The following is a 25538-nucleotide window of genomic DNA, read 5'->3' as shown; positions in this document are numbered from 1 at the left end:
AAATATAAAAACTACTGTTACCCCCAGAGTCATACAAAAACACACCATGGGCTGGATGTGACCGTGGGTGGTAATTTGCCGGCCCCTGTAGTAGACCATTAACAGCCTCCCAGATACTCACACTGGCACTTTAAATCCTGGATCCCACAGAAGCACGCCAGGTTGGGGGATTTGGACCAAAAATCACCCTGCAAACCTCCTTCTCCTCCCTCCCTCTCGTCTGCCAGTGGTGGCATTGGCTGAACAGCCTCCTGGGACACAGGGAAGTGGGGAGAAGGGCAGAAAGTGATCTCACTGGGTCGGGGGACAGACGAAAAACATCCTTCACACTCAACCTCAGGGCAGAAGGAGGGAGACCTGTCCCCTTCAGCTCCCTGGAGGGAACACTACCTTAAAAGGGGCGCCATGCTCCTTCGAGCACAGATGTTCGCCGCCACGGCATTCGCCTGGCACCCAGGGAGACTTCGCAGGTGCTTTCCTCTCTACGGAACTCAGTTCATCAAGTCTTACTGACGCCCAGTCTCAGCCCAAGGGGCAGGTCAGGGCTGGACATCAGGTAAAACACCAGCCGCCCCGTCGTGGGAACCGGACACTGTGACGTTTTCCTTGGGCACTCAACAAAGTCACTATCAACAATTCAGTGACATTCTCTTGCACCTAAGGTGGAAGAGAATTGGTAGCACCAATTGAGCTTGGTGGCACCATTAAGCATCCGTTCAGACCACTGATAGGCCAAGGCAAGGTTAGGGGTGAACAACATATGCACCCCCATACCTCACCCTCCACAACATGCATGCTCCGCATGTCACCCCATCAGGCCTACTCACCTCATGGAGGGTCCCCAGACAGTTCCCATGAGCAACTCTGCACACACACTTGTACACGAACACATAGCACAGGAGTCTGTCTTTAAAACAGAACTCTACTGCGGAAACCACTTCACGCTACCTACTTAGAAAGCCCAGAGACCCTGTAGGGGAAGCAGGTCAGGGCAGGTCAGGGGAGGAATCTTGAAACCAGACCTAAATGGAGCAGAAGCAGGCAGGTTCCTCCCAAAGTGTCTTATGCCCCTCACAAAGGTTACTGACATCTCGGAAGCTGGGAACTGGAAAAAGTGGCCCTCTATCCATTTAGTGAAGCGGCCATCTGGAATTGATTTCCTCAATAGAGGAATAAAGGGGTGGTGGGATCATTTGCCCTCTGGACTAAGAGGGGCCTTTCTGTAATGAAGACAACCCAGACCCCAGAGACACTCAGATCTGGGTTCCAACTACACGATTAGCTGTGTAACCTTCAGCCAGTTACCTCACCTCTCTGAGATGGTTTCCCAGTTTCATGTTTGGGTTACGTGAATGATCACTGAGATAATGCATAGGCAGTAACTGGGACCATGCCTAGGTTGAGAGGAAACCCACAAATGCTATTTCCCTCGTCTCCCTGTGCCTGTGGAGGGAGAGTGAGGGGCCCACCACCCCTTCTCCAGGAATCAGAGCCCCGTTGCCATTCTCAGTCACCAAATCCTGGCTGTTCTATCACCATTTCATTCCTGTTCCTAAGCTGATTTGGCCCCTGGTATTCAGGGTGCTTGTCTTACATTCGGCTCTGGTGCTGGGATCCCGTCTTCTGGCTGCATCTCCTCCAGTGGCCCCTTCCTGCTGACCCTGCTTCCTCCCTCAACTCCATCCGGCTCTTTCTACTTTCTCCTCTATCCCTCCTTCCGTCTTTCCTTTCTTCCCTCCTTACTGTCTTCTTTCCTTCCTTACCTTCCTCCCCCTCCCCCTCTCCCTCTCCCTCCTTCCTTCCTTTCTCCTTCCTGTCTGCAGTCGGTCTAGGTAATCTACAGCATGTCCAATACCATGCTAAGCATGCAGCCCCACGGACAGTCCCAGAAACAAGACAAATGCCGGCCTCGACCGCAAGGGCCTTCATTCCGAGGGGAGAGACAGAACATGAACAAATATATAACGGGATGTTCAAACGGAAGTGTGAGCCAGGGCACCAAAAGACAGTCGCTCTCATATTTCAAAGGAAGGGCTAGACTGTATGCAGAATTTGCAAAGGGAGGTTGTCAGAATGGGTTCCGCATCGAGTGCACATGCGGGTCAAGAGTTGGCATTGGAAATACTTTGGCAGAGAACTTCTTGGGTGAGCTGTGCTGTGAATTCCCATCCCACTCAGGAGGAGGAAGGGGAAGCTGTGGGCGACCCTACTGCTCTTCCCAAGGGGTGGATAGTTTTTCTCTATCTCTGGGTATCAGAGAGCCTGTACCCCAGCTGCCCCCTTTAAAGACAGGGGAGAGCATGTGATTTTTCTTTGTTGACCAAAGAAAAATCTGTGCCACTCAGAGACAGAAGCATGCGGGGTACATCTCCAGCCCCCTCTCCCTTGCTGGCAAAACTACAGAACTATTCGTTAATTATTCAGTTGTATTTTAGTTACTCAACACATCAAGTACAGGAAAGAGAAAATATGGACAAAATTTGAGTGAATATCTAGCAAGTATTTAAGGTAAAAATTATTATATGAAGCAAAAATTAGGCTCACTGAAATACCTCTTTTCTCATGCAAAATTCTATTGCGGTAAGCTACACAAACATAAGATTTACCATTTTAACCATTTGTAATTGTACCGTTCAGCAACCTTCTGCACTTTCACATTGTGCTACAACCAACACCATTGTCCACTTTCTGAACTTTCTGTGGGAGCATTTCAACAAGGAATTCCCATATATCAAGGCGGCTGGGGACAAAGGCAACACATGGAGGACAATTGCCCTTAAGGGCTGTCTGGATCCACAGGGGACTGAGAGCCAGAAATGAATTTGTGCGATACCAGGTCACTTTAATTGGGCCCTGTTTGTTAACTCAGCATAACGAAGCCTCATCTGATTAGTGCACAGATACTATTGCCTCACCCCAAATCAAGAGACTGTGGCTTTGAGAGACCACTTGGAGTTCTTAATGCAGGAACCCTGGAGTTTTACTTGAGAAACCCAAATGTCAAGTGCCTGGTTGCTGAAGCCTGTGGAGCAGGGCTCAGGGCTACAGTTTGGGAAGAAAGTTAGAGTTTGCCAGAGCAAAAGAATGACAAGCTCCCCATGGGCCTGTTATAAATCAAATTCGAGAGACAGCCAAAGCAGAGGGTATTCCAGTTCCCGTCAAGGAGGGTTATGTGGAAGGCATGCAGCCCCCATCAGAGAAAAGGCAGAGTTGCTTCTGGGTTCCTAGAAGAAGGAACCCACCCACGTAGAGATGAGGTGGTCTAGACCAGGGATAACAGATGAGAGAGGCCCAGCAAGAGGCAGCACCTCTGAGTCCCACAGAAGCACCCAGGAGAGACAAGAGTTCACTTCAAACATCTGCCAAAAACATAGTGTTGAAGCTGTCACCACCATGGTAACAGTCAAATGAAGACATCACTGCTCTCCTTACATCTTCTGTCTCCCTGCTCCCATCCTGGAGGCAACAGAAACTGGCTTGCACCTTGGGAGAGGAGCAGAAGCACCAGGTAAGGACAGGGAGACAATTCCATCCATACATCTCCCTTCCCAACAGAGCCCAGTCTGCAGTGAGCCCGAGTGGAGGAGGGGAGAAGACTCCCCTTTAAGAAGAGATGGTGGGGCTGCTTATTTGAAGACTGAATTAGAAACGGATGAAACTTACAGCATCCATAGGACTCTTTGTGCCCTCATAACAACCCACAGATGTCAAAAGCCTGCTGGGTTTTCATGCAGAAGCAGGAGAAGAACTAGCCCCACTCATGAACTTAAATTGGGACAGTGGGAGACAAAAATAAAGTTGCCTTATGATTACATCTCACGAGGCCTGCTTCCTCAGCAGCATGGTACAAACAAAGCTACAAGTACTTTCTGAGATCAGCAAAGTCACCTAAGAGATTCGACAGGAGTGTTATAGTTAAAGAAACTGGGAATCAAAATGAGACCTGGCCAACCACAGGCACAGAACGAGAAAAGCCACTTAGAGAAACGATGGATGTATCCAACCCAACCCTGAGGGTTCGGGTCACCATGGAACACGGACTTAACCTCTTCAGTTTCCAATGGCATGTCAGTGACAAATGTAGATATCTCTCTAGGATACCTTAGCTTCACGCTATACAGTTTTCAAATGGTGTCCTTAAACCCTCTTGTTCTAATTCCACCTGTGCCAGCTGTGGTGGAAACGATCGGGTGGCTTTTGGCATTCACTCCCACCTCCTTCTGCTGGGAATTCCTATATTGGAAAGGCTGCAAAGATTTTTTTTAGAACCCTATATTTCCTAGACTCCCTTGCATACTGAGTGATCAAGTTCTGCCTAAGAAATAGGTTTCCCCGATCAGAAGCCCTCAGGTGCTGTTTTGCAAGAGAAGATAAGGCAGAGGTTGTCTTCCTGCTGGCGAGAAGAGGGTAGAGACACCAGTAGGTTTGTCTGTCACCCTGTGTTTCAGGGTCCAGGTGACTGTGGTGGCAGGTATGGATTCCCAAACCCTGGATCACAGACATAAGCTGCATACCTTCGACCTCTGTGACTTCAGGGTCGTTCCTCTGATCTCCCACCATCCAGATTATGTCAAGGGTAACCTCTCCTCTAATGAATCCCTTCTACTGGGAATCATTCCTGGTGACCCGGCATGACGTTTCTGCTCCAACCCTTCCAACGATTTTGGAAGCACCCACTTCCTCATATTAAATGAATCTCTTTCTTCTTAAAATATCCAGAGTTTCTGGCTTTAGAACTAAACCCTGGTTGATGCACAAAAACCCTTCTAAATTCTTATTTAACTTCTTATTTGGTGGCCACAGACAATGATTGCTGTGGTCAAAAGCATGAACCGTCATTCACCCAAGTGGCAATGCTTCTCAATGAGGTGTTCATCAAACTCTTAGGAAGTTGATTGGCCTAAGTTCATTGACATTCATTCCTCAGTTGGAGCAATTCTGGAGCACAGGTCAAACTATAAGAAGGAGACTGAACCCTGGGCATGAATGAATTCACCAAGGAAAATGCCCCCTTGGAAGGCCTTGGGGAAATAGGCTACGTGGCTTTCTCTGGGGATGCCCCAACTTTGTACACATCCCAACAACCCATAAGTCCTTGATCTTCCCAGGTCTTCAAATGGCTACTCTGTCCTGGTAAGAGCAGTCTTCCTGGGCCCTACTGCCCAGATGGGGACAACTTAACCATGTTCACCATCCCCTGCCTTCTGCTGCTCCCTGCAGGATCCCTTCCACGACAAAATCACCTCACTGTGGGATGATCCAGTTGCTGCCCACCAGGAAACGCTGGAAAAGCCCAGTTTCCAGGTATTTAGGCCAAATGCACCTAAGAAACAGAACAGGTTGTGGTTCCAGCCAACACAAGCGTCAAATTCAGTGCTTGGCAGGGACAGGGCTACCACTCCAATGACTTCCTCTTAACCTGTGCTTTGCTTTCTGTTCCACTTGAGCTGCTTGAATACCAGACACTCTTGAAGGCAGAAACCGTGTCATACGGACTTTACATTCCCAACACCCAGCTGTGGACGATGCAGAGAACAGACACTTGGTGAAGGTTTGTTGAATGAATGAATGACACTTCTGGGCCTTGCCCCTGTCCCCTTGCACTTTACACACCAGCCACAAAGGATGGCTTTCTTCTCATCTCTTTCACCCTCTGCCTCACATTTGCTGTTCTTACTCTCTTACACAAACCATCTTCGAGTCGCCGCTTACACCTCCACTTTTCCCAGAAACCTTCTTGGACTCCGTGGACTAGTTCCTCCCATTCAAGAGCCTCGTGAGTCCCTGCAGTTCCTTCCTTGTAGCGCTCATCACCCCTGGGTGCGACAACTTGTCCAAGTATCTGTTTTCCCTGACGCATGAGAAGCAACACAGAGGCAGGCGACCACACACCCTGGAAATATTTGTTGACTAGATGGAGGATTTGTTCTGTGACACACAGGCTTTAATTAGGACCTTGCTCTCCAGTCAGATAGCCTGGCCACAGAACACCGAAGGGAACTCCAGTCTGCCTCTCTGCCCTTCCAGAAGACAGTCTATCTCGTCCAGGTTTGTCAGGCTTAACTCACCCACAAGGTCTTGCTGGTCTCTTGGGGATTCATACCTGTGTCCTCTTATACCTGCGTTTACTGCAGCAGGTTACTTTTACCCTTTCTCTGTCTTCTTTTCCTTGTGTCATTTTTGGCCTGTTTTATTCCTTCTTGTTATATTTTCTTTATTACTATTTAGAAGAAAGTTCTGTTGTAAGAAGGAATAACTAAGCAACCAATATGGTCTACACAGAAACATTAGATGTCACTTCCCTTCTCCTCCCATTCCTCCCTACAAGCTAGCACCAAAGAGCAATCTCCTCTGTCCACAGCAGCCAGTCTGGTCCAGTCCTGGAAGGCCCCTAGGCTGCAGTGCATTTCCACTAGGGTGGTGAGGTTTTTACCTCCAAAGGTCACTGCATCTGATCATGAAGGAGAACATGGTGCCAGGATTCCTGGTCCCACATGGTGAATAGGTCCAGTTTTAAACCCAACCCTAACAATAGGTGCCTTTGTCTGTACTTCCCTGAGGTGGGCTTCATCTCTAGAAAATGTCTGAAAAGTGGATAAATTAACAAAGAATGAATGAATGAGCAAGTGACCGAGAGAGTAGTTGGGAGGATGAGTGAATGGATGGACAGGTGATCGACGGGGGAACTCGTGAACCACTGAATAAATAAACAAATGAACAAGCAACGAGTAGCAGATGATAAATAAACAAATGGAGGGGAGGCAGAAGGATGAAGAAGCAAATGAATGAACAAGTCGGGACAGGAAGAAGTGAATTAATGGATGAGCGAAGCGATGGATCGATTCATAACTGAGTTTGAGCAAGCCCTGTAACTCCAGCATAAACCAGGCATGCTCTTGAGACCGGAAGATGGAACTCAATATTTAAAATGCAATAAAGTCATTAAAAACGAAAACCCTGTGATGACACGGAGCTCAGTGATCAGAGTCCCCAAATCAATAATCTCCTGGACCAGTCTTTGGTGTCACTTCTCAACACTGCTCCCCTGTTGCTAGAGCCGTGGACAGTGTGGAGAAGACAGACTGAGGGAAGGTAGGCTGGACGTTGAGAGGTGTGTATGTCTGGCTTGTTTCCTTAGCTGTGCTTTAGAATCACCAAGGGGAGCCTTTGCAAAATAGTTCTAATTTACCTGGTTCCACTATAGTGAAATGTTGACCTGGGTCCTTGGACATAATCATTTCGATACCTATGATATCCTCAGGTAACCAAAGAGGACATAGGCCTTTCTGGTGTTCTCTTAACCAGGAAATATGTGGAATTAACACTCTCCACTCTACCGGATTGATGTCATTGCCTGCCCCACCTACAGAGCCTCCCCTCCTGTCTCACCCCATACTCTGGCTGATTTTTCAGGAATGGACAGTTGGCCCAACGGGCAGAGAGTCGTAGCTGGGCAAGACTCAGGAATAGAGCCCAATTCCAAGACAGAGTGAAACACAGGAGCAGAGAAGCTTAAAGATGTCTAAAATACACCTTACCAGGTTATTTTCAATTTTTTCTCACATTTTGATATCATCTCATTGACATAGTATCAAAATAATCATGGGCTGAGGGGATAGTTCCGTGGCGCATGTGCTTAGCATGTACAAGGCCCTGGGTTCGACCCCCAGCACACATGTCCACACACAAAAATCATCAACCTAGAATACCCCATCTGCCAAAATGTCACACTTACAAGACAAGATCACAGATGAGACTTTGCTATGCAAGGAAACAGCAAGATCCCTGAGAGCCACCTGGCCAAAAGACAGGCAGGAAATCAGGTGGCGAGCAATCTAACCACTTGGAAAAGGAACGTGTTGTTCTCGGTGCCTGGAAACCAGAGCCCTGGGAGGCGCGGGTCTGCTGCCATGGAGGGGCTGAAGCTGGGACCACCTGACGATTTCCACCCTGTTTGCATTTTGTTTCTTTCTCGTCTGGGTTGCCTCTGTTTTTAGGAAAGCTTTCCTTGGAAGGTCATTCTACTTTCTGCACTGTGCCAAGAAGAGATGAAAGGAGAGGTTTGGAGCCAAATGAGAACAGAGAAAGCCAACAGGTCTCTCGGGATGAAGAAGACAGAGGAGCAGGACAGGAGTGGAAGTGGGGAGCTGCTCACCAGTCCCAGGTACTTGTTCCACCGGAAGAGAAAGGAATGGGAAGGGGAGAGGCTGTCAGGTTTGACATTGGGAGGAGGCAAATTCAGGATCGGTAAAAGGAAAAGCTCCTTCACTCAGCAGGGAACAAGCTCGAAGAACTTCATTCCAAGAAGGGATGCAGATGAAAATAAAAATAGGATCCTAAAACTCACAGAGATGTGTTGGGTTATTCAAAGGAGACAAGGATGTTCAGTTGACATCTATTGCTGGCCCCTACCCCGCCTTCAGCCCTCTAGAATACAAGAGATGTGTGACTGTTGGCGCCCTGTAGTGGTCCGAGAGGCAATGCAGAGAGTCATGTTGATCTGGGGTTGCCAATTGCCACTGACTTCTCTGCTTCCTTCTTCCTTCCTAAGAAGCACCAGTGACAGTTCCCATCTGTTAAACACCTTCTCTCTTCCAGGCACTATTACTTTACACTCACTGTCTAATTTAAATCAAGCATCCAAAAAAGCACCTAGTGAACACTGGTTTTGGGTACTCGCCACTTTACAAAATTCTTTGGGGAGTGGAGAATCTATGACTCCATCCAGGTCTTCAAGGGGCCAGAACTACAGTTGAGAAGGCAGAATAAATATGCATAATTTATTAAATAATTCATAGATATCAGAAACCACCCGAAGTGATTAACAGATATAGGAGAAACACTCCTTGTTTGAGATGGCAAGAGAAGGGAACCGTGGGGGCTGAGGGCTTAGCAATCATGTGTTTAATGCGGCGATGCTAAGTGATGTCAAATAAGGACCTGACTTGAGACATCCTACTTTCAAATCCCAGCTTTTCCAGTTACGAGTAGTGGAATTTGGGAAAGTTACTATCTCTCTGGACTTCTATTTCTTTGTCTGTAAAATATGGATGACAATACCTTTCTCACAGAGTCGTTGAAGGATGATACGTGCAAAGTACTGAGCACAGTGCCTGAAACACTGTCATTGTTTAGCACAGTAGTCAATTAGCATTATTGTCAGTACGGGTCTCTCTGGGGGGCAGGCCACCATGCGGAGACAGGTGGCCAGGAGGGCAGGCCATTCAGTTCCTCTGCTGTGCAGCTACCTGGGGAATAAAACCCAGATTCCTTACACAGCCTGCCAAGCTCCAGCCTCCCGACCCAGCATCCTCTCAACCCTCTTCTCCTGCCATCTCTCCTGCCCACTGCCCTTCTCTGTGTTCCTTGATTATGACAACGAGCTCCTTTCTGCCCAGAGTTTTCATGCGCCACTTGCTTCTGCCTAGAGTGTCTCTCCTCCCCCGTTCTTCACATGGCTGGCTCCCTCTCATCCCACCAGTCTCGCTTAAATGTCACTTCCTCAGAAAGGCTTTCCACTGCCATCTGTATTCATGGGGTCCTGGCGGGAAACAATGCCACATTCACATTTGGATAATTCGAGGAGGTTGGATAAAAGAAGAATTCATAAAGGCACGCAGAAGATGCAGGGAGACCACAAGGGATAGGACCACCCCCCGGGCGGGAGGGATTAAGGAAGACAATAAATACAGCCATCCCAAGGTGACTTGTGTGAAGGAAGCCAGGAGAACAAAGACCCCAGCCTCATCTCGACTCACCCTGTGATCTTCTGCCAGGGACTGTCTTTGGATGAACTCTAGGGAGTCAGATGACCAGAGAACCCACCAAGGGGTGTCCATGTAGGTCAGACCATCAGGGTAGAGATCGGGTAGAGAAGGGGAGGAGGCCTGGGGGAGCCAAATGAAGACACCTGGCACCCCACCCCACCCCTGCATGCTCCCTGTACTGCCCTCACAGAATCTCACTCTTTTTTATCACAATTACCGTAAATTATAGGTATGAAAGGTGCATCCCTCACAATTGCCACATCACTGCAACTATGATGACCACCCTTACCACTGAGTTCCCAGGACCTAGTGCATGGCTGGGGACATAGTAGATCATTGGTAAATGTTTGAGACAAATGAATGAGTGAATAGGTTGCTGCCATCCAAGAAGTGATAGCCAAAGGTCCAAACTGTATTGTCCCAAGATGTGATGCTTTTTCCACCTTGGCCCAAACCAGCAGTCAAGAATATCAGTGAACTGGTGCTGGGGTTGTGGCTCAGTGATAGAACGCTCATCTGGCAGGTGTGAGCACTGGGTTTGCTCCTCAGCACCACATAAAAATAAATAAATAAAATAAAGATATTGTGTCCATCTACAACTAAAGAAAATAGTTACTAAAAAAATCAGTATACAAGACCTGATCACATGGACCGGAGTCCCCTGTAGGCACAGACTGTCCCTGGAGGGACAGAATATTGGTTCCCGGTCACTTTGAATACAGCCTCAGTCAACAACTGAGAATAAAAGTCCATCCCCCAGGAGGGAACGCATAAAAATCCAAGAGGTCAGCAGGTCCTTGACTGGAGCTCAAGCCCAGCTAGGAACTGGGTTGCATGGGGAAAGAACGGAGGCAGATTCTGCTACGGAGATTAACAAACCAACCTCCTTCCATTCTTTACACACAGCCAGTGTGATTTGCAATTATAAATCTGATCCTGCCATTCCCCCACTGAGACTCTCCCACTCACTTTCTCAACAAACACATATCCCATGCCTCTGATGTACAAGTTTAAACTCCATAATGTGGCTTACGAGTCTCTGCCTATCCAGCCTCATCTCATACCCCACCTGCAATGGACACACAAGCCTGCACTCAAATATTCACATGCGTGCCTGTGCTCCACCCCCCACCCATCTCTTGCTCCATCTAAGTGTCTTTCTCCCTACTAGAAAATGACTTCATGAATTTGGGACAGAGTCTGTCTTGTCTACCCTACTATATCACCTAGCACAGTGCCTGGTACATAACAGGGACTCCAAATATTGCTGAATGATTGAGTGGATGGATGGATGGATGGATGGATGGATGGATGGATGATACATGACTGATTTAAGAGAAAGATTTGATTCAGGGCAGTTCAGTATAAAATCAACAAAACATACTGAATAGTGGACCAAAGAGAGGCAGAAAGCACTAATCGCCTCAGGTCTCCCATGGGATCAGACACTCTGAAAGGACCCTGCCCTGGTTGGATCCACCAGGGGAAGTTTTATTGCCTGTGAGTGCACAGGGTCAGGGAGGGTCAGGCTGCTGTACCCGGGAAAGAAGTGACTACCAGGAGGCAGAGGAAGTGCGGCATAGTAGTAAGAATGCTGTCATTGCGTGCATTATTAAACATTTATCTATGTCAGGCTCCGAGCTAAGAGCTTTATATATTTTATTTCATGTAACTGACAGAGGCAGAATATGAACCCAGAGAGTCAGATTCCAGGGCTACATGTTTAATGAATATATTACAAAATCTCTCAAGGCGTGGGTAGAGATGAAACAGGAAGACATCCTAAGCAGAGACATCCAACAAAGACAAAAATGGCAACAGGCTGGTCTTGGACAAGATCTGGCAGGGTGTTAGCTCTGGCAGGTATGGAGAAGCAGAGAGCAGAAGACAAGGGAAAGATTGAAGGGTACGACTAGAAAGCAAGCTAAAGATTTTAGAGTTGGCTTCGTCATCATTAAGAGGTGGTTACCTGGCGTCTGAGACAGAGCTCTCCACGGGTAATGTTCTGGATGGGTGGTAAAGGACAGAAAGACAGAAGACCAGTTGGGAGGCTTCAGGGTGACCCAGGTGACAAGTGACAAGTCACAACTTGGAAGGCGTCCAGGGGAATAAAGGAGCCCTAGCAGAAGTACACAGCACAGTATCTGAAGAAGTGAGAGCAGTCGGCAGCCCCGTTCGGCCCCGTCGCTCTGTTTTTATTCTCAATGCAAACTCAAGTATTGACTCAGTTCTGGCTTCTGCCCCAGACCCAAAAGCTGCTTCTGTTTCCATTTGTCAACACAAGCAGAACGAAAGTCACCAACATTGGTTAATTGCCTTTCTGCTGCAAGGAGGGTCCATGGATCCCAAAGTCATTAGCCAGTGCTGGGTTTAAAGTCACTGACCTCCAGTCTCTCCAGGATACTGTGGGGGAAGCTTAATTTAATTGACCTGATTAAAAAAACAATTTCTGTGATGACTTTCATGGAAATAGGCCACTAGCAGAGAGACCTTGGGGACAAATGAAAATTCAAATGCCTGAAGAGTCTTGACAGTCAACAGGTCTCCCACTGTGAGCCTGATTTCCTTGGGTTGGCTCCCTGGAGTGCTACCCTTCCCCCAAGTGTGCTCCTTGACCGAGCAGAGACAGCCCACTCGGTAAGGAGGTCACTTAGATTTAGAGGTGAAGGGCAGGGCGCGATGGAAGGGCGTGGGAATCCTGCCCTCCCGTCCCACTCCCATCTAGCCCTCAACAGGAACACTCTGAGACATGTACTCATTGTTTCACTGAGTTCTTCAAAACCTTCAGGAGCTTCTGGAAACCCTGGAGGTGAATTCAGAATCCTAAAAGGAGCATATAGGGGTGTGGGATGAAGGCCCGAGCTACTTCCGTAGCCCCATATAACCCTGACCCTCTGTGCATCAGCACGGTGAATGGCTTCCACGTGCCTCCGGGGCACCTTGCTTGCCCCCTACTGCGTCTGGGGAGGAGGCCAGCACACCAGGCACCCCAACAATGGAGGCGAAGGGGGCGGGAGCCAACTCCCAGGGCTCCATACTTCATTGGAGACCTGTACTCCTTTTCCTGGGGCTGCTGTAGCCAATTACCACAACGAAGGGACTTAAAACAACAGAATCTGATGTGTCCAGTTCTAGAAGCCAGAAGTCTGAAATCGAGGTGCCAGCAGGGTCATGCCCCCCACAAAGGCCCCAAGCGGGTAACCCTTCTTTGTCCTCAGCACGGGGCCGTATCCACTCCGTTCTCCACCACCATGTTCACGTGGCCTCCTCCTCTCCGCTCCCTGTGTCTTCCCTTCTTTTGTCTTTTGTAAAGTCATTTGTCATTGGATTTAAGGCCCACCCAGACAATCCAGGATGATCTCATCTTGAGATTCTTAACTTAATTGCATCTTCAAAGCTCCTTTTCCAAATAAGGCCAGATTCACAGGTTCTGGGATTAGGACATGAGTTGTGTCTTTGGGGAACCTGATCAGAGAAGGGTGAGTTGGGTCAACTCTCAAGCAGAAGATCTTTCTGGAAATACAAGTTTCAGATGAGGTACGGCAGTGCTCCAGGGAGGGGACAGGAAGGGCAAAAGTGCCAACCAGTTTGGTCTTTAAAACACACCCTCGTTTTTCACTAAAAACCTGACAATCAATCCACAAGGAAACCTGAAAGGGACCAGTAGTCGACCGGATCCAGAGGCCCGAGCAACCTACCTCTGCTTCCTCCGGAACTGGGATCCCACATCACAGCTGGCCCATCATTAGCCCTGTTCTAAATGCTCTGAGATCCACGCCCGTAACCCTATCTTAAAAGCCTGAGGAAAGGAGCTGGGAGAGGAAAGACCATGCACCTTGGAGTCTGCAGACTGGGTTTGAGTCCTGGCCTTGCCATTTCCTGGTTGTTGTCCCCCAGGGCTGTTAGGGCAGATGAAATGTGAGCCCCCTGCCCAGCACATCGTGGGGATCCTGAAAACACGGAAACCCTTCACCTCCACCTGTTCCTTCTGTGCATATCCAGGAAGGTTCCAAGCCCCACATCCTGCAGGCACCCTCTGATGGGGAGGCCTAAGAAGACAGGTGATCATGGAGACAGGGGACTGCAATGGACCCCCCACTTAAACTGCAGCACACAGGCTTGGACCAAGACTCCTCCTCCTTTGTTCTCCAGGACCCAGCAATGCGTCAGCCCCTGCCACCCTGCATTAAGCGATGTTTCAACTCTCCGTCATTCTTCATTTACTAAACGGGGTCACTGGGCGGAAGCCAGCACTCCCTTGGTCCCTCAGCATGCTTTCCACTCTCCTGGTTGCTGTGTAGTTTTGATCTCTCTCACCATCTACTGTTGCTGGACCAAGACAGAGAGAGCTGTCTCGGTCCTACTCTTGGTATGGGAAAGTCTAGCAAACCTCACATCCGTCAGGTATGACAGGTGACAAAGGTCCCATAAGATACTTGTGAGCAGAGAGACAGAAGGGGACTAGTGAGGAAAAACACCGCCAAATTAAGAGTGCAAATCCTCTGACAACCCCACTCCATCCCTACCCCTGTTCACACTCTGTACCGGGAAATGTCACAGTATGAGCAGGCGCCTGACATTAGGAGAGACTGTGCAGTGTTGGACAGTGACTAAAAAGCATTGCTTGGCAGGAGAGCGGGATCCTGAATCCTATACAACTCTCAGGGAGGATCATTCCCCTCTGGCCTGGAGATGTCACATTGCCTGCTCTATGTGGCAGGCTCTTTGGTCCCACCAGGATCATAACAGTTGCCAAGATACTGTAAACTAGAAGTTCTTTGTCATCTTTATGCACTCCAGTGTCCCAGGGTCCATAGTGGCTGAAAGTCAACCTAGCCCAGGTGATACAATGCACCTTTATTGAAGGGACTCTGGACTGGACCAGGTGGCCACGCTGGAGCCATTTTGGGGTTGTTATAATTGGAGGGATGCAGCTAAATATTCCATGATACATAGGATAGTCCCCACCTCAAAGGAGTCGCCAGCCCAAACCATCCATAGGCTGAGAGGTTGAAAAACTCCAGGCAAGACCATTACCCACAACACAGAAAGTCGGCTCTGAGCGGGCTGAACTCCTCCTGCAGCCAGGGTCAGGCCGTGGCATTCGGGCTTGTTGGGTGAGCTGGTTTCCCTCCTAGCACCAGGCCTACCCTTCTCCTGCCCATGCCCCACCCCCTCGGGGACAGCATTCATGTGGCTAAGATGAAAGACTGGTGCCGCAGGCCCCCATGCCAACTCGCCACTTGATTGCTTTTAATTAATTCTCCTTGATTACAGCACATGGGAGTCGCATCGGAGAGATAAGACAGGCTCTTTATATTCTGTCTTCATTAAAAAGTTTGGATCTGGAAGCTTTTTCAAAGAGCTTATGTGTCTCCTTTACTTTTGTGTCATTTTTAATTGAGGAGGGCACAGGAAGATGTGCTGAGCTGTGCTGAGCTGAGACTTTGCAAATGAAAGATGGAATATCTGAGGCCCCTCTGGGGACAAGACAACTAGACCTGGGTCCACTGATCCAGATGAGACAACCAGGATAGAGCCAGTTCGCTATGGTGGAAAGAGGTGTGGGAAGGGAAGGGCGACCGCCAGCCTCTCTTTAGAACATTACCAATAGCACACAGCACGCGTGGAGCAACAGGCTCAGAGTCTACACGGGGTGGGCTGGGAGATCACACAGTGGTGACAACAGGAAAGGGCAGGGGAGGTGGATCCCCACCAGTCATCTGTACCCCTCTTCTCTAGCAAGAGGACCAACCCCTCCTTGGGAAACCTTGCCCGACTTCTCTCACTGCTGCCTCTGTTCCCACGGTATGTACGTGGTCCTCTTCCCACAAAGCACCTTGTTGTCTTCGTTGTCCGATGCTGCATAACAAGGTACCCCAAAACTTGGTGGCTTCAAACAACCAACATTTATGATCTCAGAGCTCCTGTGCATCAGGAATCAGGTGTGGCTGAGCTCAGGGCGTCTACTTTGGAGTCCTGCACTCGCTGCAAACAAGAAGCGTAGGACGGAGTTTAACTGGCACAGCTGTTGGTGGGCCTCAGGAGACCCACTCCCGCGCTCATTCATGTGGCTATTGGCAGGCCTCAGGTCCTCGCCAGCTATCGGCCGGCTATCCGTTTATTGTCACATGGCTGCTCCGTAGGAGAGATCACAAGATGGCAGCAGGCTTCCCTCCAAACAAGTGAGCGAGAGAGTGGGAGGAGAGTCGAAGACGGAAGTCAGAGTCCCACGACCCTGGTTGTATTCCTTTTGTTAGAAGTGATTCCCTGGGACCAGCCTGCATAGGGGGGAAGGGATCCCAGCGAGGAGTGAACACAGGGAGGTGGGAGCCACGGGGGGCTGTCGCAGAGGCTGCCTTGATGCATTGTCATGATCTGCCTCTTCTAGAATAGCTGCTCCTTGAGGCTGGAACCTTGTTTATTTACCTTACAGTTTCTGCCACCCAACCCAGTGTCTGGGATGTCCTGGGCACTCACAGGGTGGTAGAATGACCAAATGCCTACGTACATGTCTACATGCATGAATGGATGAGTGTACAAATGAAATAATCACCATTTAAACCTTCCTTATGCTTGTCAAGCCAGTCTTCAAAAACAAAAGAGAAAAAACTCGTTGATATCCAAAACAACTGTGGCAGGAGCCAGTGTATCCAGGTCAGCTAAAAGCCATTAGGTTACTTAGACACAAATGTGAAATAACAGTGTGCATTCATATTTTATTCCATTTAGCATGGGGCCCTTACTATCCTCTCCTATTATGGTTTAGTCCAAGTCCACTCTTAAAATATTTTCTCCTTGGAGACTAATGACTGAGAGGAAATCGATAATGTAGAAAAAACTATGCTTTTCATTATTTTGAGCTGCTATTCCAGTGACACTAAACAGGACAGCAATGATCAGGAGCAGAGTAGTGGTGTCTAAACCTAGTTAGTGTTCCTGCAAGATCGATTAGGAGAGGAGCTGGAAACTCAGGAGCAGAGGGACCTGGAGGACTGGAACTAGAGGGCCAGCACGTTGCTGGAGTTGGCAGACGAGTGCAGCCAAAGCTCATTGGGATAGGCCAGTTCATGGCCAGGCATCCTGGCTCTAGAGACAGGCTAGCAAATAGTCACCAAAGGAACAACTGTCCAAGTAAGCCCAGTCACAGAAAGGGTTAGGCAGCACTGAGAGCTTTTGCAGGTGAGTGGAACCCACAAATGACAAGAACCCAGCAGGGAGCAAGGTCACTGCAGGTCCCAAGGCCCTGGGCTCACAAGGATAGTCTGAGCATCGAACCCCATGTTAGAAGGACTAGGGCACCAGGTCGGAGCACAGAGAGGGAGGGAGGGACACCCAACATAAGCTCCAGATATCAGGGATACAAAGTCAGGGCTTGGTTGAAGGAGTAAGAAGAGGACATCTAGTCAAGATCAGACCGAGTCCTTGAAGTCCCATAACAGGATTTTACATTTCCCTTTCCCCAGGACTGAATTGGCCCCAGAGTCTGGAGATTGTGGGGAAGGGACTGCTGAGTCCTGGGGAGATCAGAACTTGGTCCACCTTGCCCCCCGCCTCCTGAAGCAGAGGAGCTGCTCAGCACAGCTCATGTCCAGGGCCAGCATCGTGGCCCACAGTCCCACTGAATGAGCTTCCAAGGTTCAAACCAACTCTGTGGCCATTTAGTGGCTGTTCTTCCTTCTCACATGAGATTACACAAGAAAGCTCAGAGGAAACCTCCCGGGGAAGGAAATGGTGGCCTATCTGAGGCAGCTCAGCTCTCGGCATCCAGGTAAGTTCTCTCTACGCCCTTTTTTCCAAGTCCACTCACATGCATTAAAACTCTGGGCCAGTCTGTCCCCACCCTGCAATGGTTCAAGGTTGAGTTTTAAGACTTAAAAGTGGAAGAAGACGAAGCACCCAAACATTTTAGGCCATAGATGCCAACACTGCTAAGGCGAAAGTGCCCCCTGCAAGGTCAAGGCAAACTGACCTGTGCACCCAACTGGGTTCCCATGCACAGACTGCCCTTGGATTATGCTGGGTTCCCAGCCTAGGATTATCACTCTCATATCTCAGTCACACCATGGTATTACACCCAGGAGTCAAAGATGCCTAACCCGGGTGCCCAGGAACCAATGTGGGAAGAAAGGAGGCCCCTGGCGTACAGAGTGAAATCGGCCCTTATGGTTTTAGATGGAGAGACCTGCGGAGGCAGGAGAAGACCCAGAGTGTAGAAGCCAGCACGACCCTCATGTGGTGTAAATAAAGGGTAAATCTTTTAGGAGATGGGAGAAACCACATATTGAGTCCATCCTAAGAGACTTACTCCTGAGGAGTTAATTAGGATAGATTGTTGGGTGTGGGTTATTTATTTATTTAACCACCCCGTATCGATGCCTGCCCACAGCGTGGCAGGCTCAGCGGGGAATGCAAACGTACTGGAGGTATGCTCTTTGGTCTCAGAGGGACGTGTAATCTGGCAGGGGAGAGGGGTACCCATGGAGTTAACCCAAAAGAGGAGGAGAGGAAGGACAGGAGGCGAGCCTGCAACTAGCCAGCCACGGGTCCCAGTTGGGGCCCTTAAGCTCAGAGGTCAGCACCGAATTTCAAATTTCAACTAAGTAGCAGAGTTGATAAAAGTCCCGCAGGTTCGGGAGTAGAGGGGCATCCTAGTGCACGAGGAAAGCAAAGCACCACCTGGTTGCAGTCCGAACCTGGTTGCTCCCGGTAGATTCCTAGGTCATGTTGTCCTGGTGTGTATAATACGTCTAAGTGTCACGTTAGGCAAGAGAGACTGTGAGTAAACTGGATTGTAAAACTGCCTTAAAAACTGTGAATGGGTACCTGTGCAGGAATGGAGAGCAAGGGGAAAGGATATTCAATCATCCATCCAAACAAGGGTTCTTATTTGGCAAAGTGAAAAAGAGCTGTAGAGTTGGATTGTGGCGATGGTCACCCAACAAGGTGAATTACTTAATATCATAGAAATGTATAGTTAAAAATGGCGAAGATGGTAATTTTTCTGTTATGTATATTCTACAACAGTTAAAAAAAACTGGAAAAAAATTCTTGAAAAAATATGTACCAAGTGCTACATTATATGCTGGCCAGATAAAAATATGAATCAGAGATGATTCTTGACCTCAAGAAGCGCACACTCACAATCTGAAAGAGGAAGACAGGAAATCAGTACATCTTGTCTCTCCCAGGAAGCCTTCTTTGATCCTCTCGACCTGAGCTAAGTCTGCTTCTGATTCTCCCTCAACAGTCTGTGCTTGTTTCTGTTCCATAATTACCTTCATTTATTCAGCAAATATTTATTAAGCCAGGGTTTCGGGATATAAAACTAAATGAGGCTTTCAATGTAAAAGAGGAAAGAAATATGCAGATGAACAAGTGAAACACACACACACACACACACACACAACTTCTGCACCTCTCCGAACAACAGACTGAGCTTCTGAAGGTTGGGTGCCGTACACATTTGCTGAATGGATGCACCAATGCATGAATAAATACATGGGCATCTGTAGTATAGAGGAGTGAGTTGCAAACTACATGGCCCTTATTAGTCAGCTTTCCATCACTGTGACAAAATACTTGAGAAAAACAAGGATAGATTTATTTTGACTCGTGGTTTCAGAGGTTTCATGTTCATGGTTGGCTGGCTCCATTGCTTTAGGCCTGAGGTGAGACAGAGAATATGGGGAAACAGAGCTGCTCGCCTCACAGCAGCTGGGAAGCAGAAAGAGGGAGGGAGAGAGACAGACAGGGGACAAAGTATACCTTTCAAACGCCCACTCTTGGTGACCTACTTCCTCCAACTAACCCCCAACTCCTAGAGTGTCCACCACCTTCCAATTGTACTACCACCCGGGAAACAAGCTTATGACCCATCAGATTTAATGTCTTAAGTGTCCCATGAGTATCCACAGGGTCATTTAAACGGGGCTTCGAAGGTTGAATAGAAGTGTGCACAGGAGGAGGATGGGAAAGGAACGTCAGACAAGGGCACGCAAGCTGGAGGATCTGGTGATGAAGCAGAGGAGCCCAAGGAGGAAGGGCCACTGGTCAGTCTAAGGAGTTTGGGTTTGTCTTCATGGTCATCAGGAGCTGTCAGGGGCTTCTGAAGAGGAGAACGTGGTCATTTTAATTCATCTCACTCACACTCATCTCACTTCACTGACTGAAATGAAGAGCTTTCTAGGAAGTGTGGCCGACGGGATCGGATGACAAATTCTCCTGGAAGTCATAGTCATTTATTCAACAAATACTTGTGGAACATCATGGACGGCATCATTCTGGACACTGAGAATTTAATACTGGACAGGAAATCCAGTGTCTCCGCCCCTGTTGAGCTTCTATCATGGTGGGCGTGGTCAAATAAGTGACCAAGCCAGCGCAGAGAAGCATGACAGAGGTGGCGAGCGGGGCAAGCCGTTTAATGTCCCCATCCTCAGTGTCCTCAACTGTAAAATGAGGACATTAACAGTACCTGCCTCACAGTCCCACGGTGAGAATTTGAGGAATGAGCAGATGTGGAGGAGCACTCTTCCCTAGAACTTGGATTTGGGGCTCCTTCAACCGTCACTGAGGTCTGAGCTCGAGAGAAAGGCGCCCAGTTACATAAGGAAGGAGGACCGTGCATTTGGGAGCAGGGATGATGTCACATTCATCTCTAGCCCGCTAATGCCCATCTCCAGCCTCCGGGCACATAATAGTTTCTCAATAAGTAGCCACTGAATGGGAGAGCAAGACGGGGCGAGGGTGAGACCTGGGTCTGGGGCGGCCATGATGAAAACCCGGCTTAGAACAGGGCCTGACCCCTGGCGCTCCACGGAAGCACAAGCTACTGCCATCAACAACAGCCACACGGCAGAACACATCGGAGAGATGCTCCAGCAGCAGAGCTGGGGGAAGACGACTTTGGTTAGCAGGGTAAGGAAGGGCTTTCCAGGTTCCTCGCTCTTGAGCTGATGGGTGAAGGGGCCCAAAATACCAAGCTCTAGGGAGGAGCTCAGGAGACAGGAGACGGTCCTGAGGTTGGGATGAGCTAGGAGCATTCGAGAAACAGCGGGAAGCCTTTCATGGGGGTGGGGCAGAGGTACGCGAGGGTGGGCTGGGGCCAGATCATGGAAGACCTGTGGGCCGCAGGGGCTCATTTCCGTGGCAGTAGGAAGGAAGCCACCTGAGGTTTTACGTAGGACTGATATCCTCAGATTCCAACTTCTAGAACCTCACTCTGACCCTCTTGCTGCTCTGTGCATTACCACTTTTTTTAACTTTCTCTATTTTAACTTTCTTTAACTTTCTCTCCTTCAGGAAGTCTGGCAAGCTGGGGAGAGACTGGCCCTCCCAGGGCTAGCTAAGTCCCTAGAGACAGCAATCACAGGGGGTGCACCTTTTGCGTAACAAACCAAACAATCCTAAATCCATACACCCACTGACCTCGTTTATCTAACTCACACACACCATGACAATATTCCCCTGCCCTGAATCAAACTAGGGCCAGGTACTAACTAGACAACTAGGAACAACCCCAATGCCCCAAAGCCTGCCAGAGTTATTCCAACCAGCCAATCCTGCCCTGTTGACCCTGCTCTGCCCTGCCTGGCCTTCCTGTAGAATCCCAAGTCAAGCTGTGCTCTGTCCCTTCCCCTGCCTCCTGTTACCTCCTGGTCAACCCTGGTGCTTCTTCCTGTAGCCCTGCATGGTGTGCCAGGCCTCTCAATTCTAGGGGAAGTGCAATGTTTCACTTCTTTCAGGGCAGTGACTTCTCCATGCCATCTCCCAGTCACCTTCATAAATGAAAAACTGGCATAAGTCACCCTGTCATGTAAAGAAACCCAGGCTAGCTAACTGGAGGATAACACTATACGGAAGAGATAAGCTGTCCCAGCTAAGGGTCCCCAAACCACTCAGCCCCAACTGATCTGTCAACCAATGGCAGCTAAATAAATGGCCCAGAAGATAAGTCACCACGCTGAACCTGAACCAAACTAGACCCACAGAACTGTGAGTAAATCAGAAGGTCATTGTTTCATACCACTAAGTTAGGGGAGGTTTGTTACGCAGCAATAGATAGCTGATACATTCCTCTGTGGCAAAAGAACTCTAGAGAAATAAAAGTGGACCAGGGTTAGAAGGCTCTGATCCAGGCAAGAACTGATGGGTCTTGGCCTAAAAAGGTAGCAGTGGAGATGGAGAGGTGGCCTGAGTCCAGATAAGGCTTGGGATAACCATCAAGAGTTACTGATTAGGGCGGCACCTGGCAGGGTCATTAGTCAGCCGCCATGCACGGCCCAGTGAGGCGGCAGCCAAGCTCAGTTCCCCCAAAATTATAAAATCAGGAAAACTCAAGACAAGGAAGCCCAGTAAGGCCAGTGATTTCAGCGACATGGCAAACTGGCCACTACCAGGAGAGTTAGTGAGCACTGGATACTGGAAATTGAAATCAGGACCTCACGCCTGCTACACATGTGCTCTTCCGCTGGCTCCATTCCCACACTTTCTATTTTGAGATAAGGTCTGTTACTGAAAACTTTCGATCCTCCAGTGTCATTCTCCTGTGTAGCTGAGATTCCAGAAAACCTTTCTGCAGTCTCAGAGTATCATCAGCCAAGGAAATAAGAAGGCACAAATTAGAGAAGAAAAAGAAGAGAAGGTTGAAAAGAGGAGTAACAGTGAGAGCAAAGAAAACCGGGACACAATATTAGACGGTCCTCTTGAAAATGTCCTCGAGGATGAGGCCAGGTCAGCAGTCGAGGAAAGAGAGGAATGAACACAAGTGGACACCACCACACTCAGAGGATGTAAGACCAGATCAGGAGATCCCAGAGCAGCTCTCGGGGTCAACCTGAAGCAAAGAAGTCACCCCATAAAAACAGGAGAAACGGCACACGAATTTGGAGGTGAGACTGAAAAAAGAGATGATCAGGATGAAGTGTCCAGTGTGAGGGGTGAGGCGGGTAATATCCGAGGTTCCTTCAGAGGCTGAGGAGGAGGAGGAGGACGGGGAAGAGGATGAGGCAGAAGAAACCCTCGAGTGAACTTCGTATGATGATGGAGAACATGGTGAAAGGATGGGTCAGCCATTTCAAACAGAAATTAACACCAGTATGTACCCAAAGGACTTAAAATCAGCATACTACAGTGACACAGCCACATCAATGTTTATAGCAGCTCAATTCACGGTAGCTGGATTGTGGAACCCACCTAGAAGCCCTTCAACAGATGAATGGATAAAGAAACTGTGGTATATATACACAATGGAATATTATTCAGTCATAAAGAAGAATATTATGGCATTTGCAGATAAATGGATGGAATTGGAGAATATCATGCTAAGTGAAATAAGCCGATCCCCCAAAACCAAGGGCCAAATGTTTTCCCTGATAAGTAGATGATGATATATAATGGGGTGGGGGGTGAGAGAAGAATGGAGGAACTGTAGATTATGTAGAGGGACATGAGAGGGAGAGGGGTGTGAAAGATGGTGGACTGAGACAGACATCATTACCCTATGTACACATGTGATGACATGAATGGTGTGAATCTACATTGTGCACAACCATAGAAACGGAAAGATGTACCCCATTTGTGTACAATGAATCAAAATACAGTCTGTAAAAGTAAAAAAAAAAAAATTTTTAAAAAGACATTAACACCAGCATGATGAATTACTATGACGATGGTACCGGTGCACAGGTGTATCCTGCGGAAGAAGCGTCGCTTAAAGAGTACGTTAGGCGTCAAATTGAATATGACTTCCGTACAGAAGACTTGGAACGTGACGTCTCTCTTTGAGAAAGATGGATGAGCCAGGTGCCTTGCCCTTTTCCCTGACGGCTGGATTTCACCGCGTTCAGGCGCTCACCACAAACCTTAGTCCCGGGTTAGAGGCCCTGAAGGACGGCACAGAAGGAGAAGCTGTGGAGGAGAAAATGAGGAAAAAGACAGAACCAGAAAAACGGCCCATCCCAGGTCCTCCTCCCAGAAGTGCCCCAGACAGACTTCCCCGGTTGACCGATTGCCCGGAGTTCGTTCCAGGCCGAGCTTTTTGTCGCCTACAGTCAGGGTGATGGTCAGCCGATGCCCCGATGTCATCTAATGGGCATGCGCAGCGGAACAGGCAACTCGCTGGAATGCATTGTAAATCCTGGATCAAACCGGGCTGCAGAGAGGGAGGCCACCCAACGGCCTTCTGTGTGAGAGTGTCCACCGTCCACCCTGGGCAGCACAACCGTGGAGAGGACCACCTCTGCCACGATGGGGACAGAGCCGGGGACAGAGCTGACCTTCCTGGGGCTGCCCGCCCTTTTCTGTGTGACTGGACTTAGGCCGAGTGGCTACTTTTACTTGCGGGGAAGCTACTTACTATGGTTAGGGAAATACTGCAGCTTCTGTCTTCTGTCCCCAGGTGTGTGCTTGCGTCCAGGTCAATGAAGCAGAGAGAGAGAGGACCCTGTGGCCGAGGCGTGGGTTTCCCAGCCTGCCAGGCCCTTGGCTCTTCGCCATGGTGAACGTTGTAACTCACGTGTTACGATGTTTCACAAGGACTGTGGGACTCATTAATGTGGACATTTACCGGGTAAGAAATTGAAGAAATAAACGGGTATTTTTTTCCATTGTTCTTCAAAATGTATTTCTGATACATCAGTATAGTCCTGCCCTTCAGAAAAGCATTCACGATGGACGGTTTCACAGAAATTTTTATCTCATTGCTCTGTCGCCCTGCGCTTCTACTCCCAGCCAGCAACTTGGGCAGGTGTTTGAAAAGTTGGAGAGATGTGACATTGTGTGTTCGCTTGTTTTTTAAAGATATAATGGCTGATTGTAAAAGTTAGATTGATTTATTGTGTACACTTGGGTCCAAGATGACATTTTTAACCAGCTTATGAACAATCATTGTTAAATTGAATAACATAGAAAATACTCTTTCCCCGGGATAGTGGATTAAGGTCAGTTCAGTTGGTGATGCCTGTCCATTGATCATTTATGCATCAGTAATAAAATTACAAGAATAAAATAAAAAAGGGTCGCTGATTAGATGTGGGTGTGAGAGGAAGAGAGGATTCGAGAAAGATAGCACATTTTTAGCCTGAGGAATCCGACAAACTATGGCAGCATTAAAACCTTGAGGGGGAGCAGATCTGAGTTGGGTGCGGAGGGACATCATTCACTCTCGAGGGGGTTTAGTTAGAAGAGTCGACCAGAAACCCAGGTAGGAGGACTGGGTCCCAAGCCCTGCACCCACCTTAGAGCTCAGGGAGCTTCCAGGCTGGAGATACGTCTGGGGGTCGTCCTGCTTATAGAAGGCCACAGACCCTGTGGGATCACCTAAAAAGTCTACAGAAAGGGGAGCAAAGGGGGCCCAGAGTCTGCAGGGTTGAGATGTGGACTGGGGAGTGGCAGGAAGCGACGGAGAGAAAACCAGACTTGGCGGGACAGAGCGACGCACTTGAGTGACCACCGGGGGCAGTTAGGTAAGAGGAGGAAAGAGAAACTTCAGACCAGGCAACTGGGGGTCGAGGTGGACGGAGATGAGAGCAGTTTCAGCGGCGTGGGGAAGACAGAAGCCACGTTCAAGATCGCAGAGAAGAGACGGGGATGTGGAAGTGAAGACAGCGAGTCCAGACGCCTCCTGAGGGTAAAGACCAGGGTGGGCAGGGGCCAAGGGAGGGAACTTTCACTGTCCGGTTTTCTGAGTGTGAAATGCAGCTGACAGTGAAAAGAATGACCGTGGCCAGTGGCCGATCGGTGCTCCTGGAAGGGGTCTGTCCTTGTCTT

General features: G+C 48.8%; 1 pseudogene; it reads left to right on the top strand.

Moving 5' to 3' along the window:
• Positions 1–22071: 22071 nt before the first annotated feature.
• LOC124964824 (la-related protein 1B-like) lies at positions 22072–23859 on the top strand (annotated as a pseudogene).
• The last annotated feature ends 1679 nt before the right edge of the window (positions 23860–25538 follow it).

This window comes from Sciurus carolinensis, chromosome 1 (genome assembly GCF_902686445.1).
Source record: "Sciurus carolinensis chromosome 1, mSciCar1.2, whole genome shotgun sequence".
Lineage (NCBI taxonomy): Eukaryota > Metazoa > Chordata > Mammalia > Rodentia > Sciuridae > Sciurus > Sciurus carolinensis.
This window is presented reverse-complemented; position numbering and strand designations above follow the sequence as displayed.